This window comes from Cetorhinus maximus, unplaced genomic scaffold (assembly GCF_964194155.1).
Source record: "Cetorhinus maximus unplaced genomic scaffold, sCetMax3.hap1.1 HAP1_SCAFFOLD_200, whole genome shotgun sequence".
NCBI classification, from domain to species: Eukaryota; Metazoa; Chordata; class Chondrichthyes; order Lamniformes; family Cetorhinidae; genus Cetorhinus; species Cetorhinus maximus.
In genome coordinates, this window is record NW_027596178.1 from 352316 (window position 1) to 372881 (window position 20566).

Genomic DNA, 20566 nt, shown 5'->3' on the forward strand with positions numbered 1-20566 from the left:
GGAGCAACTACATCTCCAGACACAGCAGCAACTCAAGCACCAGACACAGCAGCAACACCAGCTCCAGACACAGCAGCAACTCGAGCTCCAGACACAGCAGCAACTCCAGTCCCAGACACAGCAGCAAGAGCTCCAGACACAGCAGCAACTCTAGCTCCAGACACAGCAGCAACTCAAGCTCCAGACACAGCAGCAACTCCAGCACCAGACACAGCAGCAACTCTAGCTCCAGACACAGCAGCAACGCCAGCTCCAGACACAGCAGCAAGTCCAGCTCCAGAAACAGCAGCAACTCCAGCTCCAGACAGAGCAGCAACTCCAGCTCCAGACACAGCAGCAACTCCAGCTCCAGACACAGCAGCAACTCTAGCTCGAGACACAGCAGCAACTCCAGCTTCAGACACTGCAGCAACTCCAGCTCCAGACACAGCAGCAACTACAGCTTCAGACAGAGCAGCAACTCCAGCTCCAGATACAGCAGCAACTCCAGCTCCAGGCACAGCAGCAAGAGCTCCAGACACAGCAGCAACTCCAGCTCCAGACACAGCAGCAACTCCAGCTCCTAACACAGCAGCAACTCCAGCTCCAGACACAGCAGCAACTCCAGCTCCTAACACAGCAGCAACTCCAGCTCCAGACACAGCAGCAACTCCAGCTCCAGACACAGCAGCAACTCCAGCTCCAGACACAGCAGCAAATCCAGCACCAGACAAGACCACAGCAGCAACTCCAGCTACAGACACAGGAGCAACTCCAGCTCCAGACTCAGCAGCAACTCAAACACCAGACACAGCAGCAAGAGCTCCAGACACAGCAGCAACTGCAGCTCCAGACACTGCAGCAACTCCAGCTCCAGACATAGCAGCAACTCCAGCTCCAGACACAGCAGCAACTCCAGCTCCAGACACAGCAGCAAGAGCTCCAGACACAGCAACAACTCCAGATCCAGACACAGCAGCAACTCCAGCTCCAGACACAGCAGCAACTCCAGCTCCAGACACAGCAGCAAGAGCTCCAGACACAGCAGCAACTCCAGCTCCAGACACAGCAGCTACTGCAGCTCCAGACACAGCAGCAACTCCAGCTCCAGACACAGCAGCAACTCCAGCTCCAGACACAGCAGCAACTCCAGCTCCAGACACAGCAGCAAATCCAGCACCAGATACGACCACAGCAGCAACTCCAGCTACAGACACAGGAGCAACTGCAGCTCCAGACTCAGCAGCAACTCAAGCACCAGACACAGCAGTAAGAGCTCCAGACACAGCAGCAACTCCAGCTCCAGACACAGCAGCAACTCCAGCTCAAGACACAGCAGCAACTCCAGCTCCAGACACAGCAGCAATTCCAGCTCCAGACACAGCAGCAACTGCAGCTCCAGACACTGCAGCAACTCCAGCTCCAGACATAGCAGCAACTCCAGCTCCAGACACAGCAGCAACTCCAGCTCCAAACACAGCAGCAAGAGCTCCAGACACAGCAGCAACTCCAGATCCAGACACAGCAGCAACTCCAGCACCAGACACAGCAGCAACTCCAGCTCCAGACACAGCAGCAAGAGCTCCAGACACAGCAGCAACTCCAGCTCCAGACACAGCAGCTACTCCAGCTCCAGACACAGCAGCAACTCCAGCTCCAGACACAGCAACAAGTGCTCCTGACACAGCAGCAACTCCAGCTCCAGACACAGCAGCAAGAGCTCCGGACAAAGCAGCAACTCCAGCTCCAGACACAGCAGCTACTCCAGCTCCAGACACGACCACAGCAGCAACTCCAGCTCCAGACACAGCAGCAAGAGCTCCAGACACAGCAGCAACTCCAGCTCCAGACACAGCAGTAACGCCACTCCAGACACAGCAGCAACTCCAGCTCCAGACACCGCAGTAACTCCAACTCCAGACAAAACCACAGCAACTACAGCTCCAGACACAGCAGCAACTCCAGCTCCAGACACAGCAGCAACTCCAGCTACAGACACAGCAGCAACGCAGCTCCAGACACAGCAGGAACTCCAGCTCCAGACACAGCAGCAAAAGCTCCAAACACAGCAGCAACTCCAGCTCCAGACGCAGCAGCAACTCCAGCTCCAGACACAGCAGCAAGAGCTCCAGACACAGCAGCAACTCCAGCTCCAGACACAGCAGCAACTCCAGCTCCAGACACAGCAGCAAGAGCTCCAGACACAGCAGCAACTCTAGCTCCAGTCACAGCAGCTACTCCAGCTCCAGACACGACCACAGCAGCAACTCCAGCTCCAGACACAGCAGCAAGAGCTCCAGACACAGCAGCAACTCCAGATCCAGACACAGCAACAAGTGCTCCTGACACAGCAGCAACTCCAGCTCCGGACACAGCAGCAAGAGCTCCAGAGACAGCAGCAACTCCAGCTCCAGACACAGCAGCTACTCCAGCTCCAGACACGACCACAGCAGCAACTCCAGCTCCAGACACAGCAGCAAGAGCTCCAGACACAGTAGCAACTCCAGCTCCAGACACAGCAGCAACGCCAGCTCCAGACACAGCAGTAACTCCAGGTCCAGACACAGTAGTAACTCCAACTCCAGACAAAACCACAGCAACTCCAGCTCCAGACACAGCAGCAACTCCAGCACCTGCCACAGCAGCAACTCCAGCTCCAGACACAGCAGCAACTCCAGCTCCAGACACAGCAGCAACTCCAGCTCCAGACACAGCAGTAACTCCTGCTCCTGACACCGCAGCAAGTCCAGCTCCAGACACAGCAGCAAGTGCTCCAGACAAAGCAGCAACTCCAGCTCCAGACACAGAAGCAAATCCAGCACCAGACACAGCATCAGCTCCAAACCAGACACAGCAGCAACTCCAGCTCCAGACACAGCTGCAAGTGCTCCAAACACAGCAGCAACTCCAGCACCAGCCACAGCACCAACTCCAGCTCCAGACACAGCAGCAACCCCAGCTCCAGACACAGCAGCAACTCCAGCTCCAGACACAGCAGCAGCTCCTGCTCCAGACACAGCAGCAAGAGCTCCAGACACAGCAGCAACTCCAGCTCCAGACACAGCAGCAACACCAGCACCACACACAGCAGCAACTCCAACACCAGACACAGCAGCAAGATCTCCAGACACAGCAGCAACTCCAGCTCCAGACACAGCAGCAACTCCAGCACCATACACAGCAGCAAGATCTCCAGACACAGCAGCAACTCCAGCTCCAGACACAGCAGCAACTCCAGCTACAGACACAGCAGAAAGATCTCCAGACACAGCAGTAACTCCAGCTTCAGGCACAGCGGCAAGAGCTCCAGACACAGCAGCAACTCCAGGTCCAGACACAGCAGTAACTCCAACTCCAGACACAGCAGCAAATCCAGCTGCAGACACAGCAGCAACACCAGCACCAAACACAGCAGCAACTCCAACACCAGACACAGCAGCAAGATCTCCAGACACAGCAGCAACTCCAGCTCCAGACACAGCAGCAAGATCTCCAGACACAGCAGCAACTCCAGCTCCAGACACAGCAGCAACTCCATCTCCAGACACAGCAGCAACATCTCCAGACACAGAAGCAACTCCAGCTTCAGACACAGTAGCAAGAGCTCCAGACACAGCAGCAACTCCAGCACCAGACACAGCAGTGACTTCAGCTCCAGACACAGCAGCAACTTGAGCACCAGACACAACCACAGCAACTCCAGCTCCAGACACAGCAGCAACTCCAGCACCAGACACAGCAGCAACTCCAGCTCTAGACACAGCAGCAACTCCGGCTCCAGACACAAACACAGCAACTGCAGCTCCTGATGCAGCAGCGACTCCAGCACCAGACACAGCAACATATCCGGCTCCAGACACAGCAGCAACTCCAGCTCCAGACACAGCAGCAACTCCATCTCCAGACACAGGAGCAAGTTCTCCAGACACAGGAGCAACTACATCTCCAGACACAGCAGCAACTCAAGCACCAGACACAGCAGCAACACCAGCTCCAGACACAGCAGCAACTCGAGCTCCAGACACAGCAGCAACTCCAGTCCCAGACACAGCAGCAAGAGCTCCAGACACAGCAGCAACTCTAGCTCCAGACACAGCAGCAACTCAAGCTCCAGACACAGCAGCAACTCCAGCACCAGACACAGCAGCAACTCTAGCTCCAGACACAGCAGCAACGCCAGCTCCAGACACAGCAGCAAGTCCAGCTCCAGAAACAGCAGCAACTCCAGCTCCAGACAGAGCAGCAACTCCAGCTCCAGACACAGCAGCAACTCCAGCTCCAGACACAGCAGCAACTCTAGCTCGAGACACAGCAGCAACTCCAGCTTCAGACACTGCAGCAACTCCAGCTCCAGACACAGCAGCAACTACAGCTTCAGACAGAGCAGCAACTCCAGCTCCAGATACAGCAGCAACTCCAGCTCCAGGCACAGCAGCAAGAGCTCCAGACACAGCAGCAACTCCAGCTCCAGACACAGCAGCAACTCCAGCTCCTAACACAGCAGCAACTCCAGCTCCAGACACAGCAGCAACTCCAGCTCCTAACACAGCAGCAACTCCAGCTCCAGACACAGCAGCAACTCCAGCTCCAGACACAGCAGCAACTCCAGCTCCAGACACAGCAGCAAATCCAGCACCAGACAAGACCACAGCAGCAACTCCAGCTACAGACACAGGAGCAACTCCAGCTCCAGACTCAGCAGCAACTCAAACACCAGACACAGCAGCAAGAGCTCCAGACACAGCAGCAACTGCAGCTCCAGACACTGCAGCAACTCCAGCTCCAGACATAGCAGCAACTCCAGCTCCAGACACAGCAGCAACTCCAGCTCCAGACACAGCAGCAAGAGCTCCAGACACAGCAACAACTCCAGATCCAGACACAGCAGCAACTCCAGCTCCAGACACAGCAGCAACTCCAGCTCCAGACACAGCAGCAAGAGCTCCAGACACAGCAGCAACTCCAGCTCCAGACACAGCAGCTACTGCAGCTCCAGACACAGCAGCAACTCCAGCTCCAGACACAGCAGCAACTCCAGCTCCAGACACAGCAGCAACTCCAGCTCCAGACACAGCAGCAAATCCAGCACCAGATACGACCACAGCAGCAACTCCAGCTACAGACACAGGAGCAACTGCAGCTCCAGACTCAGCAGCAACTCAAGCACCAGACACAGCAGTAAGAGCTCCAGACACAGCAGCAACTCCAGCTCCAGACACAGCAGCAACTCCAGCTCAAGACACAGCAGCAACTCCAGCTCCAGACACAGCAGCAATTCCAGCTCCAGACACAGCAGCAACTGCAGCTCCAGACACTGCAGCAACTCCAGCTCCAGACATAGCAGCAACTCCAGCTCCAGACACAGCAGCAACTCCAGCTCCAAACACAGCAGCAAGAGCTCCAGACACAGCAGCAACTCCAGATCCAGACACAGCAGCAACTCCAGCACCAGACACAGCAGCAACTCCAGCTCCAGACACAGCAGCAAGAGCTCCAGACACAGCAGCAACTCCAGCTCCAGACACAGCAGCTACTCCAGCTCCAGACACAGCAGCAACTCCAGCTCCAGACACAGCAACAAGTGCTCCTGACACAGCAGCAACTCCAGCTCCAGACACAGCAGCAAGAGCTCCGGACAAAGCAGCAACTCCAGCTCCAGACACAGCAGCTACTCCAGCTCCAGACACGACCACAGCAGCAACTCCAGCTCCAGACACAGCAGCAAGAGCTCCAGACACAGCAGCAACTCCAGCTCCAGACACAGCAGTAACGCCACTCCAGACACAGCAGCAACTCCAGCTCCAGACACCGCAGTAACTCCAACTCCAGACAAAACCACAGCAACTACAGCTCCAGACACAGCAGCAACTCCAGCTCCAGACACAGCAGCAACTCCAGCTACAGACACAGCAGCAACGCAGCTCCAGACACAGCAGGAACTCCAGCTCCAGACACAGCAGCAAAAGCTCCAAACACAGCAGCAACTCCAGCTCCAGACGCAGCAGCAACTCCAGCTCCAGACACAGCAGCAAGAGCTCCAGACACAGCAGCAACTCCAGCTCCAGACACAGCAGCAACTCCAGCTCCAGACACAGCAGCAAGAGCTCCAGACACAGCAGCAACTCTAGCTCCAGTCACAGCAGCTACTCCAGCTCCAGACACGACCACAGCAGCAACTCCAGCTCCAGACACAGCAGCAAGAGCTCCAGACACAGCAGCAACTCCAGATCCAGACACAGCAACAAGTGCTCCTGACACAGCAGCAACTCCAGCTCCGGACACAGCAGCAAGAGCTCCAGAGACAGCAGCAACTCCAGCTCCAGACACAGCAGCTACTCCAGCTCCAGACACGACCACAGCAGCAACTCCAGCTCCAGACACAGCAGCAAGAGCTCCAGACACAGTAGCAACTCCAGCTCCAGACACAGCAGCAACGCCAGCTCCAGGCACAGCAGTAACTCCAGGTCCAGACACAGTAGTAACTCCAACTCCAGACAAAACCACAGCAACTCCAGCTCCAGACACAGCAGCAACTCCAGCACCTGCCACAGCAGCAACTCCAGCTCCAGACACAGCAGCAACTCCAGCTCCAGACACAGCAGCAACTCCAGCTCCAGACACAGCAGTAACTCCTGCTCCTGACACCGCAGCAAGTCCAGCTCCAGACACAGCAGCAAGTGCTCCAGACAAAGCAGCAACTCCAGCTCCAGACACAGAAGCAACTCCAGCACCAGACACAGCATCAGCTCCAAACCAGACACAGCAGCAACTCCAGCTCCAGACACAGCTGCAAGTGCTCCAAACACAGCAGCAACTCCAGCACCAGCCACAGCACCAACTCCAGCTCCAGACACAGCAGCAACCCCAGCTCCAGACACAGCAGCAACTCCAGCTCCAGACACAGCAGCAGCTCCTGCTCCAGACACAGCAGCAAGAGCTCCAGACACAGCAGCAACTCCAGCTCCAGACACAGCAGCAACACCAGCACCACACACAGCAGCAACTCCAACACCAGACACAGCAGCAAGATCTCCAGACACAGCAGCAACTCCAGCTCCAGACACAGCAGCAACTCCAGCACCATACACAGCAGCAAGATCTCCAGACACAGCAGCAACTCCAGCTCCAGACACAGCAGCAACTCCAGCTACAGACACAGCAGAAAGATCTCCAGACACAGCAGTAACTCCAGCTTCAGGCACAGCGGCAAGAGCTCCAGACACAGCAGCAACTCCAGGTCCAGACACAGCAGTAACTCCAACTCCAGACACAGCAGCAAATCCAGCTGCAGACACAGCAGCAACACCAGCACCAAACACAGCAGCAACTCCAACACCAGACACAGCAGCAAGATCTCCAGACACAGCAGCAACTCCAGCTCCAGACACAGCAGCAAGATCTCCAGACACAGCAGCAACTCCAGCTCCAGACACAGCAGCAACTCCATCTCCAGACACAGCAGCAACATCTCCAGACACAGAAGCAACTCCAGCTTCAGACACAGTAGCAAGAGCTCCAGACACAGCAGCAACTCCAGCTCCAGACACAGCAGCAACTCCAGCTCCAGACACAGCACCAAATCCAGCACCAGGCACAGCAGCTACTTCAGCACCAGACACAGCAGCAACTCCAGTTCCAGTAACAGCAGCAACTCCAGCTCCAGACACAGCAGCAACTCCAGCTCCAGACACAGCAGCAACGCAGCTCCAGACACAGCAGCAACTACAGCACCAGCCACAGCAGCAACTCCAGCTCCAGACACAGCAGCAACTCCAGCTGCAGACACAGCAGCAACTCCAGCTCCAGACACAGCAGCAACACCTGCTCCAGACACCGCAGCAAGTCCAGCTCCAGACACAGCAGCAAGTGCTCCAGACAAAGCAGCAACTCCAGCTCCAGACACAGAAGCAACTCCAGCACCAGACACAGCAGCAGCTCCAGCACCAGACATAGCAGCAACTACAGCTCCAGACACAGCTGCAAGAGCTCCAGACACAGCAGCAACTCAAGCTCCAGACACAGCAGCAACTCCAGCACCATACACAACAGCAACTCCAGCTCCAGACACAGAAGCAACTTCAGCTCCAGACACAGCAGCAACTCCTGCTACAGACACACCAGCAACTCCAGCTTCAGACACAGCAGCATGTGCTCCAGACAAAACAGCAACTCCAGCTCCAGACACAGCAGCAACTCCAGCACAAGACACAGCAGCAACTCCAGCTCCAGACACAGCAGCAAGAACTCCAGACACAGCAGCAAGAGCTCCAGACAAAGCAGCAACTCCAGCTCCAGACACAGCAGCAACACCAGCACCAGACACAGCAGCAAATCCAACACCAGACACAGCAGCAAGATCTCCAGACACAGCAGCAACTCCAGCTCCAGACACAGCAGCAACTCCAGCACCATACACAGCACCAAGATCTCCAGACACAGCAGCAACTCCAGCTCCAGACACAGCAGCAACTCCATCTCCAGAAACAGCAGCAAGATCTCCAGACACAGCTGCAACTCCAGCTTCAGACACAGCAGCAAGAGCTCCAGACACAGCAGCAACTCCAGCTACAGACACAGCAGCAACTCCAGCTCCAGACACAGCAGCAACTCCAGCTGCAGACACAGCACCAAATCCAGCACCAGACACAGCAGCTACTTCAGCACCAGACACAGCAGCAACTCCCGCACCAGACACAGCAGCAACTCCAGCTCCAGACACAGCAGTGACTCCAGCTCCAGACACAGCAGCAACTCCAGCTGCAGACACAGCACCAACTCTAGCTCCAGAAAAGCAGCAACTTGAGCACCAAACACAGCAGCAACTCCAGCTCCAGACACAGCAGCAACTCCGGCTCCAGACACAAACACAGCAACTCCAGCTCCTGATGCAGCAGCGACTCCAGCACCAGATACAGCAGCAAATCCGGCTCCAGACACAGCAGCAACTCCAGCTCCAGACACAGCAGCAAGTTCTCCAGACACAGGAGCAACTCCAGCTCCTGACACAGCAGCAACTCAAGCACCAAACATAGCAGAAACTCCAGCTCCAGACACAGCAGCAACTCCAGCTCCAGATACAGCGGCAAGAGCTCCAGACAAAGCAGGAACTCCAGCTGCAGGAACAGCAGCAACTCCAGCTCCAGAAACAGCAGCAACTCCCATTCCAGACACAACCACAGCAACTCCAGCTCCAGACACAGCAGCAACTGCAGATCCAGACACAACCACAGCAACTCCAGCTCCAGACACAGCAGCAACTCCCGCTCCAGACACAGCAGCATCTCCAGATCCAGACACAGCAGCAACTCCAGCTCCAGACACAGCAGCAACTTCAGCATCAGACACAAACACAGCAACTCCATCACCAGACACAGCGGCATCTCCAGCTCCAGACACAGCAGCAAGAGCTCCAGACACAGCAGCAACTCCAGCTCCAGACACAGCAGCAACTCCAGCTCCAGACACAGCAGCAAATCCAGCTGCAGACACAGCAGGAACTCCTGCTGCAGACACAAACACAGCAACTCCAGCTCCAGACACAGCAGCAACTTCAGCACCAGACACAGCAGCAACTCCGGTTCCAGACACAGCAGCAACGCCAGCACCAGACACAGCAGCAACTCCAGCTCCAGACACAGCAGCAACTCCAGCACCAGACACGACCACAGCAGCAACTCCAGCTACAGACACAGGAGCAACTCCAGCTCCAGACACAGCAGCAACTCAAGCACCAGACACAGCAGCAAGAGCTCCATACACAGCAGCAACTCCAGCTCCAGACACAGCACGAACTCCAGCTCCAGATACAGCAGCAACTCCAGCTCCAGACACAGCAGCAAGAGCTCCAGACACAGCCGCAACTCCAGCTCACGACACAGCAGCAACTCCAGCTCCAGACACAGCAGCAAGAGCTCCAGACACAGCAGCAACTCCAGCTCCAGACACAGCAGCAACTCCAGCTCCAGGCACAGCAGCAATTCCAGCTCCAGACAAAGCAGCAACTGCAGCTCCAGATACTGCAGCAACTTCAGCTCCAGACACAGCAGCAACTCCAGCTCCAGACACAGCAGCAAAGGCTCCAGACACAGCAGGAACTCCAGATCCAGACACAGCAGCAACTCCAGCTCCAGACACAGCAGCAACTCCAGCTCCAGACACAACAGCAAGAGCTCCAGACACAGCAGCAACTCCAGCTCCAGACACAGCAGCAACTCCAGCTCCAGACACAGCACCAACTCCAGCTCCAGACACAGCAGCAAGAGCTCCAGACACAGCAGCAACTCCAGCTCCAGACACAGCAGCAACTCAAGCACCAGACATAGCAGCAACTCCAGCTCCAGACACAGCAGCAACTCCAGCTCCAGACACATCAGCAAAACCAGCTCCAGACACAGCAGCATGTCCTCCAGACACAGCAGCAACTCCAGCTCCAGACACAGCAGCAACTCCAGCTCCAGACACAGTAGCAACCCCAGCACCAGAAACAGCAGCAACTCCAACTCCAGAAACAACAGCAACTCCAGCTCCCGACACAGCAGCAACTCCAGCTCCAGACACAGCAGCAACTCCAGCTCCAGACACAGCAGCAACTCCAGCTCCAGACACAGCAGCAAGAGCTCCAGACACAGCAGCAACTCCAGCTCCAGACACAGCAGCAACTCCAGCTCCAGACACAGCAGCAAGAGCTCCAGACACAGCAGCAACTCCAGCTCCAGACACAGCAGCAATTCCAGCTCCAGATACAGCACCAACTCCACCTCCAGACACAGCAGCAACTCCAGCTCCAGGGACAGCAGCAACTCCAGCTCCAGACACAGCAGTGACTCCAGCTCCAGACACAGCAGCAACTTGAGCACCAGACACAACCACAGCAACTCCAGCTCCAGACACAGCATCAACTCCAGCACCAGACACAGCAGTGACTCCAGCTCCAGACACAGCAGCAACGTGAGCACCAGACACAACCACAGCAACTCCAGCTCCAGACACAGCAGCAACTACAGCACCAGACACAGAAGCAACTCCAGCTCTAGACACAGCAGCAACTCCGGCTCCAGACACAAACACAGCAACTCCAGCTCCTGATGCAGCAGCGACTCCAGCACCAGACACAGCAGCAAATCCGGCTCCAGACACAGTAGCAACTCCAGCTCCAGACACAGCAGCAACTCCAGCTCCAGACACAGCAGCAAGTTCTCCAGACACAGGAGCAACTTCAGCTCCAGACACAGCAGCAACTCAAGCACCAGACACAGCAGCAACTCCAGCTCCAGACACAGCAGCAACTCGAGCTCCAGACACAGCAGCATTTCCAGTCCCAGACACAGCAGCAAGTGCTCCAGACACAGCAGCAACTCTAGCTCCAGACACAGCAGCAACTCCAGCTCCAGACACAGCAGCAACTCCAGCACCAGACACAGCAGCAACTCTAGCTCCAGACACAGCAGCAACTCCAGCTCCAAACACAGCAGCAAGATCTCCAGACACAGCAGCAACTCCAGCTCCAGACACAGCAGCAACTCCAGCTCCTGACACAGCAGCAACTCCAGCTCCAGACACAGCAGCAACTCCAGCTCCAGACACAGAAGCAACTCCAGCTCCAGACACAGCAGCAACTCCAGCACCAGACACGAACACAGCAGCAACTCCAGCTACAGATACAGGAGCAACTCCAGCTCCAGACTCAGCAGCAACTCAAGCACCAGACACAGCAGCAAGAGCTCCAGACACAGCAGCAACTCCAGCTCCAGACACAGCAGCAACTCCAGCTCCAGACACAGCATGCAACTCCAGCTCCAGACACAGCAGCAAGAGCTCCAGTCACAGCCGCAACTCCAGCTCACGACACAGCAGCAACTCCAGCTCCAGACACAGCAGCTAGAGCTCCAGACACAGCAGCAACTCCAGCTCCAGACACAGCGGCAACTCCAGCTCCAGGCACAGCAGCAATTCCAGCTCCAGACACAGCAGCAACTGCAGCTCCAGACCCTGCAGCAACTTCAGCTCCAGACACAGCAGCAACTCCAGCTCCAGACACAGCAGCAAAGGCTCCAGACACAGCAGCAACTCCAGATCCAGACACAGCAGCAACTCCAGCTCCAGACACAGCAGCAACTCCAGCTCCAGACACAGCAGCAAGAGCTCCAGACATAGCAGCAACCCCAGCTCCAGACACAGCAGCAACTCCAGCTCCAGACACAGCAGCAAGGGCTCCAGACACAGCAGCAACTCCTGCTCTAGACACAGCACCAACTCCAGCTCCAGACACAGCAGCAAGAGCTCCAGACACAGCAGCAACTCCAGCTCCTGACACAGCAGCAACTCAAGCACCAGACATAGCAGCAACTCCAGCTCCAGACACAGCAGCAACTCCAGCTCCAGACACATCAGCAAAACCAGCTCCAGACACAGCAGCATGAGCTCCAGACACAGCAGCAACTCCAGCTCCAGACACAGCAGCAACTCCAGCTCCAGACACAGTAGCAACACCAGCACCAGAAACAGCAGCAACTCCAGCTCCAGAAACAGCAGCAACTCCTGCTCCCGACACAGCAGCAACTCCAGCTCCAGACACAGCAGCAACTCCAGCTCCAGACACAGCAGCAACTCCAGCTCCAGACACAGCAGCAAGAGCTCCAGACACAGCACCAACTCCAGCTCCAGATACAGCAGCAACTCCAGCTCCAGACACAGCAGCAAGAGCTCCAGACACAGCCGCAACTCCAGCTCACGACACAGCAGCAACTCCAGCTCCAGACACAGCAGCAAGAGCTCCAGACACAGCAGCAACTCCAGCTACAGACACAGCAGCAACTCTAGCTCCAGGCACAGCAGCAATTTGAGCTCCAGACAAAGCAGCAACTGCAGCTCCAGACACTGCAGCAACTTCACCTCCAGACACAGCAGCAACTCCAGCTCCAGACACAGCAGCAAATGCTCCAGACACAGCAGCAACTCCAGATCCAGACACAGCAGCAACTCCAGCTCCAGACACAGCAGCAACTCCAGCTCCAGACACAGCAGCAAGAGCTCCAGACACAGCAGCAACTCGAGCTCCAGACACAGCAGCATCTCCAGCTCCAAACACAGCAGCAAGAGCTCCAGACACAGCAGCAACTCCAGCTCCAGACAAAGCACCAACTCCAGCTCCAGACACAGCAGCAAGAGCTCCAGACACAGCAGCAACTCCAGCTCCAGACACAGCAGCAACTCAAGCACCAGACTTAGCAGCAACTCCAGCTCCAGACACAGCAGTAACTCCAGCTCCAGACACATCAGCAAAACCAGCTCCAGACACAGCAGCATGAGCTCCAGACACAGCAGCAACTCCAGCTCCAGACACAGCAGCAACTCCAGCTCCAGACACAGTAGCAACCCCAGCACCAGAAACAGCAGCAACTCCAGCTCCAGAAACAGCAGCAACTCCTGCTCCCGACACAGCAGCAACTCCAGCTCCAGACACAGCAGCAACTCCAGCTCCAGACACAGCAGCAACTCCAGCTCCAGACACAGCAGCAAGAGCTCCAGACACAGCAGCACCTCCAGCTCCAGACACAGCAGCAACACCAGCTCCAGACACAGCAGCAAGAGCTCCAGACACAGCAGCAACTCGAGCTCCAGACACAGCAGCAACTCCAGCTCCAGACACAGCAGCAAGAGCTCCAGACACAGCAGCAACTCCAGCTCCAGACACAGCAGCAATTCCAGCTCCAGACACAGCACCAACTCCAGCTCCAGACACAGCAGCAACTCCAGCTCCAGGCACAGCAGCAACTCCAGCTCCAGACACAGCAGTGACTCCAGCTCCAGACACATCAGCAACTTGAGCACCAGACACAACCACAGCAACTCCAGCTCCAGACACAGCAGCAACTCCAGCACCAGACACAGCAGTGACTCTAGCTCCAGACACAGCAGCAACTTGAGCACCAGACACAACCACAGCAACTCCAGCTCCAGACACAGCAGCAACTCCAGCAACATACACAGCAGCAACTCCAGCTCGAGACACAGCAGCAACTCCAGCTCCAGACACAAACACAGCAACTCCAGCTCCTGATGCAGCAGAGACTCCAGCACCAGACACAGCAGCAAATCCGGCTCCAGACACAGCAGCAACTCCAGCTCCAGACACAGCAGCAACTCCAGCTCCAGACACAGCAGCAAGTTCTCCAGACACAGGAGCAACTTCAGCTCCAGACACAGCAGCAACTCAAGCACCAGACACAGCAGCAACTCCAGCTCCAGACACAGCAGCAACTCGAGCTCCAGACACAGCAGCAACTCCAGTCACAGACACAGCAGCAAGTGCTCCAGACACAGCAGCAACTCTAGCTCCAGACACAGCTGCAACTCCAGCTCCAGACACAGCAGCAACTCCAGCACCAGACACAGCAGCAACTCTAGCTCCAGACACAGCAGCAACTCCAGCTCCAGACACAGCAGCAAGAGCTCCAGACACAGCAGCAGCTCAAGCTCCAGACACAGCAGCAACTCCAGCTCCTGACACAGCAGCAACTCCAGCTCCAGACACAGCAGCAACTCCAGCTCCAGACACAGAAGCAACTCCAGCTCCAGACACAGCAGCAACTCCAGCACCAGACACGACCACAGCAGCAATTCCAGCTACAGACACAGGAGCAACTCCAGCTCCAGACTGAGCAGCAACTCAAGTACCAGACACAGCAGCAAGAGCTCCAGACACAGCAGCAACTCCAGCTCCAGACACAGCAGCAACTCCAGCTCCAGACACAGCAGCAACTCCAGCTCCAGACACTGCAGCAATTCCAGCTCCAGACACAGCAGCAACTGCAGCTCCAGACACTGCAGCAACTCCGTCTCCAGACATAGCAGCAACTCCAGCTCCTGACACAGCAGCTATTCCAGCTCCAGACACAGCAGCAACTCCAGCCACTACCACAGCAGCAACTCTATCATCATACAAGCAGCAAATCAAGCTCCAGACATATCAGCAACTCCAGCTCCAAACACAGCAGCAACTCCAGCTCCAGACACAGCAGCAACTACAGCTCCAGACACAGCAGCAACTCCAGCTCCAGACGCAGCAGCAACTCCAGCTCCAGACACAGCAGCAACTCCAGCTCCAGACACAGCAGCAACTCCAGCTCCAGATACAGCAGCAACTCCAGCTCCAGACACAGCAGCAACTCCAGCTCCAGACACAGCAGCAACTCCAGCTCCAGACACAGCAGCAACTCGAGCACCAGACACAGCAGCAACTCCAGCTCCAGACACAGGAGCAACTCCAGCTCCAGACACAGCAGCAACTCCAGCTACAGACTCAGGAGCAACTCAAGCACCAGACACAGCAGCAAGAGCTCCAGACACAGCAGCAACTCCAGCTCCAGACACAGCACCAACTCCAGCTCCAGACACAGCACCAACTCCAGCTCCAGACACAGCAGCAACTCCAGCTCCAGACACAGCAGCAAGAGCTCCAGACACAGCCGCAACTCCAGCTCCCGACACAGCAGCAAGAGCTCCAGACACAGCAGCAACTCCAGCTCCAGACACAGCAGCAACTCCAGCACCAGACACAGCAGCACCTCCAGGTCCAGAGACAACCACAGCAACAACTCCAGCTCCAGACACAGCAGCAACTGCAGCTCCAGACACTGCAGCAACTCCAGGTCCAGACACAGCAGCAACTCCAGGCCCAGGCACAGCAGCAAGAGCTCCAGACACAGCAGCAACTCCAGCTCCAGACACAGCAGCAACTCCAGATCCAGACACAGCAGCAAGAGCTCCAGACACAGCAGCAACTCCAGCTCCAGGCACAACTGCAACTCCAGCTGCAGACACAGCAGCAAGAGCTCCAGACACAGCAGCCACTCCAGATCCAGACACAGCAGCAATTCCAGCTCCAGACACAGCACCAACTCCAGCTCCAGACACAGCAGCATCTCCAGCTCCAGGCACAGCAGCAACTCCAGCTCCAGACACAGCAGTGACTCCAGCTCCAGACACAGCAGCAACTTGAGCACCTGACACAACCACAGCAACTCCAGTTCCAGACACAGCAGCAACTCCAGCACCAGACACAGCAGTGACTCCAGCTCCAGACACAGCAGCAACTTGAGCACCAGACACAACCACAGCAACTCCAGCTCCAGACACAGCAGCAACTCCAGCACCAGACACAAACACAGCAACTCCAGCTCCTGATGCAGCAGCGACTGCAGCACCAGACACAGCAGGAAATCCGGCTCCAGACACAGCAGCAACTCCAGCTCCAGCCACAGCAGCAACTCCAGCTCCAGACACAGGAACAAGTTCTCCAGACACAGGAGCAACTACAGCTCCAGAAACAGCAGCAACTCAAGCACCAGACACAGCAGCAACTCCAGCTCCAGACACAGCAGCAACTCGAGCTCCAGACACAGCAGCAACTCCAGTCCCAGACACAGCAGCAACTCCAGCTCCAGACACAGCAGTAACTCCAGCTCCAGAAAGAGCAGCAACTCCAGCACCAGATACAGCAGCAAGAGCTCCAGGCACAGAAACTACTCCAGCACCAGACACAGCAGCAACTCCAGCTCCAGACACAGCAGAAACTCCAGCTCCAGACATAGCAGCAACTCCAGCTCCAGACACGGCAGCAACTCCAGCTCCAGACACAGCAGCAACTCCAGCTCCAGACACAGCAGCAACTCCAGAACCAGACACAGCAGCAACTCCAGCACGAGACACAGCAGCAACTCCAGCTACAGACACAGCAGCAACTCCAACTCCAGACACAACCACAGCAGCAACTCCAGATCCAGACACAGCAGCAACTCCAGCTCCAGACGCAGCAGCAACTCCAGCTCAGACACAGCAGCAAGAGCTCCAGACACAGCCGCAACTCCAGCTCCCGACACAGCAGCAAGAGCTCCAGACACAGCAGCAACTTCAGCTCCAGACACAGCAGCAACTCCAGCACCAGACACAGCAGCACCTCCAGGTCCAGAGACAACCACAGCAACAACTCCAGCTCCAGACACAGCAGCAACTGCAGCTCCAGACACTGAAGCAACTCCAGGTCCAGACACAGCAGCAACTCCAGGCCCAGGCACAGCAGCAAGAGCTCCAGACACAGCAGCAACTCCAGCTCCAGACACAGCAGCAACTCCAGATCCAGACACAGCAGCAAGAGCTCCAGACACAGCAGCAACTCCAGCTCCAGGCACAACAGCAACTCCAGCTGCAGACACAGCAGCAAGAGCTCCAGACACAGCAGCAACTCCAGCTCCAGACACAGCAGCAATTCCAGCTCCAGACACAGCACCAACTCCAGCTCCAGACACAGCAGCATCTCCAGCTCCAGGCACAGCAGCAACTCCAGCTCCAGACACAGCAGTGACTCCAGCTCCAGACACAGCAGCAACTTGAGCACCTGACACAACCACAGCAACTCCAGTTCCAGACACAGCAGCAACTCCAGCACCAGACACAGCAGTGACTCCAGCTCCAGACACAGCAGCAACTTGAGCACCAGACACAACCACAGCAACTCCAGCTCCAGACACAGCAGCAACTCCAGCACCAGACACAAACACAGCAACTCCAGCTCCTGATGCAGCAGCGACTCCAGCACCAGACACAGCAGGAAATCCGGCTCCAGACACAGCAGCAACTCCAGCTCCAGCCACAGCAGCAACTCCAGCTCCAAACACAGGAGCAAGTTCTCCAGACACAGGAGCAACCACAGCTCCAGAAACAGCAGCAACTCAAGCACCAGACACAGCAGCAACTCCAGCTCCAGACACAGCAGCAACTCGAGCTCCAGACACAGCAGCAACTCCAGTCCCAGACACAGCAGCAACTCCAGCTCCAGACACAGCAGTAACTCCAGCTCCAGAAAGAGCAGCAACTCCAGCACCAGATACAGCAGCAAGAGCTCCAGGCACAGAAACTACTCCAGCACCAGACACAGCAGCAACTCCAGCTCCAGAACCAGCAGAAACTCCAGCTCCAGACATAGCAGCAACTCCAGCTCCAGACACGGCAGCAACTCCAGCTCCAGACACAGCAGCAACTCCAGCTCCAGACACAGCAGCAACTCCAGAACCAGACACAGCAGCAACTCCAGCACGAGACACAGCAGCAACTCCAGCTACAGACACAGCAGCAACTCCAACTCCAGACACAACCACAGCAGCAACTCCAGATCCAGACACAGCAGCAACTCCAGCTCCAGACGCAGCAGCAACTCCAGCTCAGACACAGCAGCAACTCCAGCTCCAGACACAGCAGCAACTCCAGTTCCAGATACAGCAGCAAGAGCTCCAGACACAGCAGCAACTCCAGCTCCAGACACAGCAGCAACTCCAGCTCCAGACACGAACACAGCAGCAACTCCAGCTGCAGACACAGCAGGAATTCCAGCTGCAGACACAACCACAGCAACTCGATCTCCAGAAACAGCAGCAACTCCAACTCCAGACACAGCAGCAATTCCGTTCCAGACAGAGCAGCAACGCCAGCACCAGACACAGCAGCAACTCCAGCTCCAGACACAGCAGGAACTCCAGCACCAGACACGACCACAGCAGCAACTCCAGCTACAGACACAGGAGCAACTCCAGCTCCAGTCGCAGTAGCAACTCAAGCACCAGACACAGCAGCAAGAGCTCCAGACACAGCAGCAACTCCAGCTCCAGACACAGGACCAACTCCAGCTCCAGATACAGCAGCAACTCCAGCTCCAGACACAGCAGCAAGAGCTCCAGACACAGCCGCAACTCCAGCTTACGACACAGCAGCAACTCCAGCTCGAGAAACAGCAGCAAGAGCTCCAGACAGAGCAGCAACGCCATCTCCAGACACAGCAGCAACTCCAGCTCCAGGCACAATAGCAATTCCAGCTCCAGACACAGCAGCAACTGCAGCTCCAGACACAGCAGCAACTTCAGCTCCAGACACAGCAGCAACTCCAGCTCCAGACACAGCAGCAAAGGCTCCAGACACAGCAGCAACTCCAGATCGAGACACAGCAGCAACTCCAGCTCCAGACACAGCAGCAAGAGCTCCAGACACAGCAGCAACTCCAGCTCCAGACACAGCAGCCACTCCAGCTCCAGACACAGAAGCAAGCGCTCCAGACACAGCAGCAACTCCAGCTCCAGACACAGCACCAACTCCAGCTCCAGACACAGCAGCAAGAGCTCCAGACACAGCAGCAACTCCAGCTCCAGACACAGCAGCAACTCCAGCTCCAGAAACAGCAGCAAGATCTCCAGACACAGCAGCAACTCCAGCTCCAGACACAGCAGCATCTCCAGCTCCAGACACAGCATCAAGAGCTCCAGACACAGCAGCAACTCCAGCTCCAGACACAGCAGCTACTCCAGATTCAGACATGCAGCACGACCTCCAGACACAGCAGCAACTCCAGCTCCAGACACAGCAGCTACTCCAGCTCCAGACACAGCAGCAACTCCAGCTCCAGACACAGCAGCAACTCCAGCTCCAGAAACAGGAGCAAGTTCTCCAGACACAGGAGCAACTACAGCTCCAGACACAGCAGCAACTCAAGCACCAGACACAGCAGCAACTCCAGCTCCAGACACAGCAGCAACTCGAGCTCCAGACACAGCAGCAACTCCAGCTCCAGACATAGCAGCAACTCCAACTCCTGACACGGCAGCAACTCCAGCTCCAGACACAGCAGCAACTCCAGCTCCAGACACAGCAGCAACTCCAGAACCAGACACAGCAGCAACTCCAGCAGGAGACACAGCAGCAACTCCAGCTACAGACACAGCAGCAACTCCAGCTCCAGACACAGCAGCTACTCCAGATTCAGACATGCAGCAAGAGCTCCAGACACAGCAGCAACTGCAGCTCCAGACACAGCAGCTACTCCAGTTCCAGACACAGCAGCAAGTTCTCCAGACACAGGAGCAACTCCAGCTCCAGACACAGCAGTAACTCATGCACCAGACATAGCAGCAACTCCAGTCCAAGACACAGCAGCCAGTGCTCCAGACACAGCAGCAACTCCAGCTCCAGACACAGCAGCAACTCCAGCTCCAGACACAGCAGCAACTCAAGTTCCTGACACAGCAGCAAGAGCTCCAGACACAGCAGCAACTCCAGCTCCAGACACAGCAGCTACTCCAGCTCCAGACACAGCAGCAACTCCAGCTCCAGACATAGCAGCTACTCCAGCTCCAGACACAACCACAGCAACTCCAGCTCCAGACACAGCAACAAGTGCTCCAGAGACAGCAGCTACTCCAGCTCCAGACACAGCAGCAACTCCAGCTCCAATCACGACCACATCAGCAACTCCAGCACCAGACACAGCAGTGACTCCAGCTTCAGACACAGCAGCAACTTGAGCACCAGACACAACCACAGCAACTCCTGCTCCAGACACAGCAGCAACTCCAGCACCAGACACAGCACTGACTCCAGCTCCAGACACAGCAGCTACTCCTGCTCCAGACACAGCAGCAAATCCGGCTCCAGGCACAGCAGCAACTCCAGCTCCAGACACAGCAGCAACTCCAGCTCCAGACACAGCAGCAACTCCAGCTCCAGACACAGCAGCAAGTTCTCCAGACACAGGAGCAACTCCAGC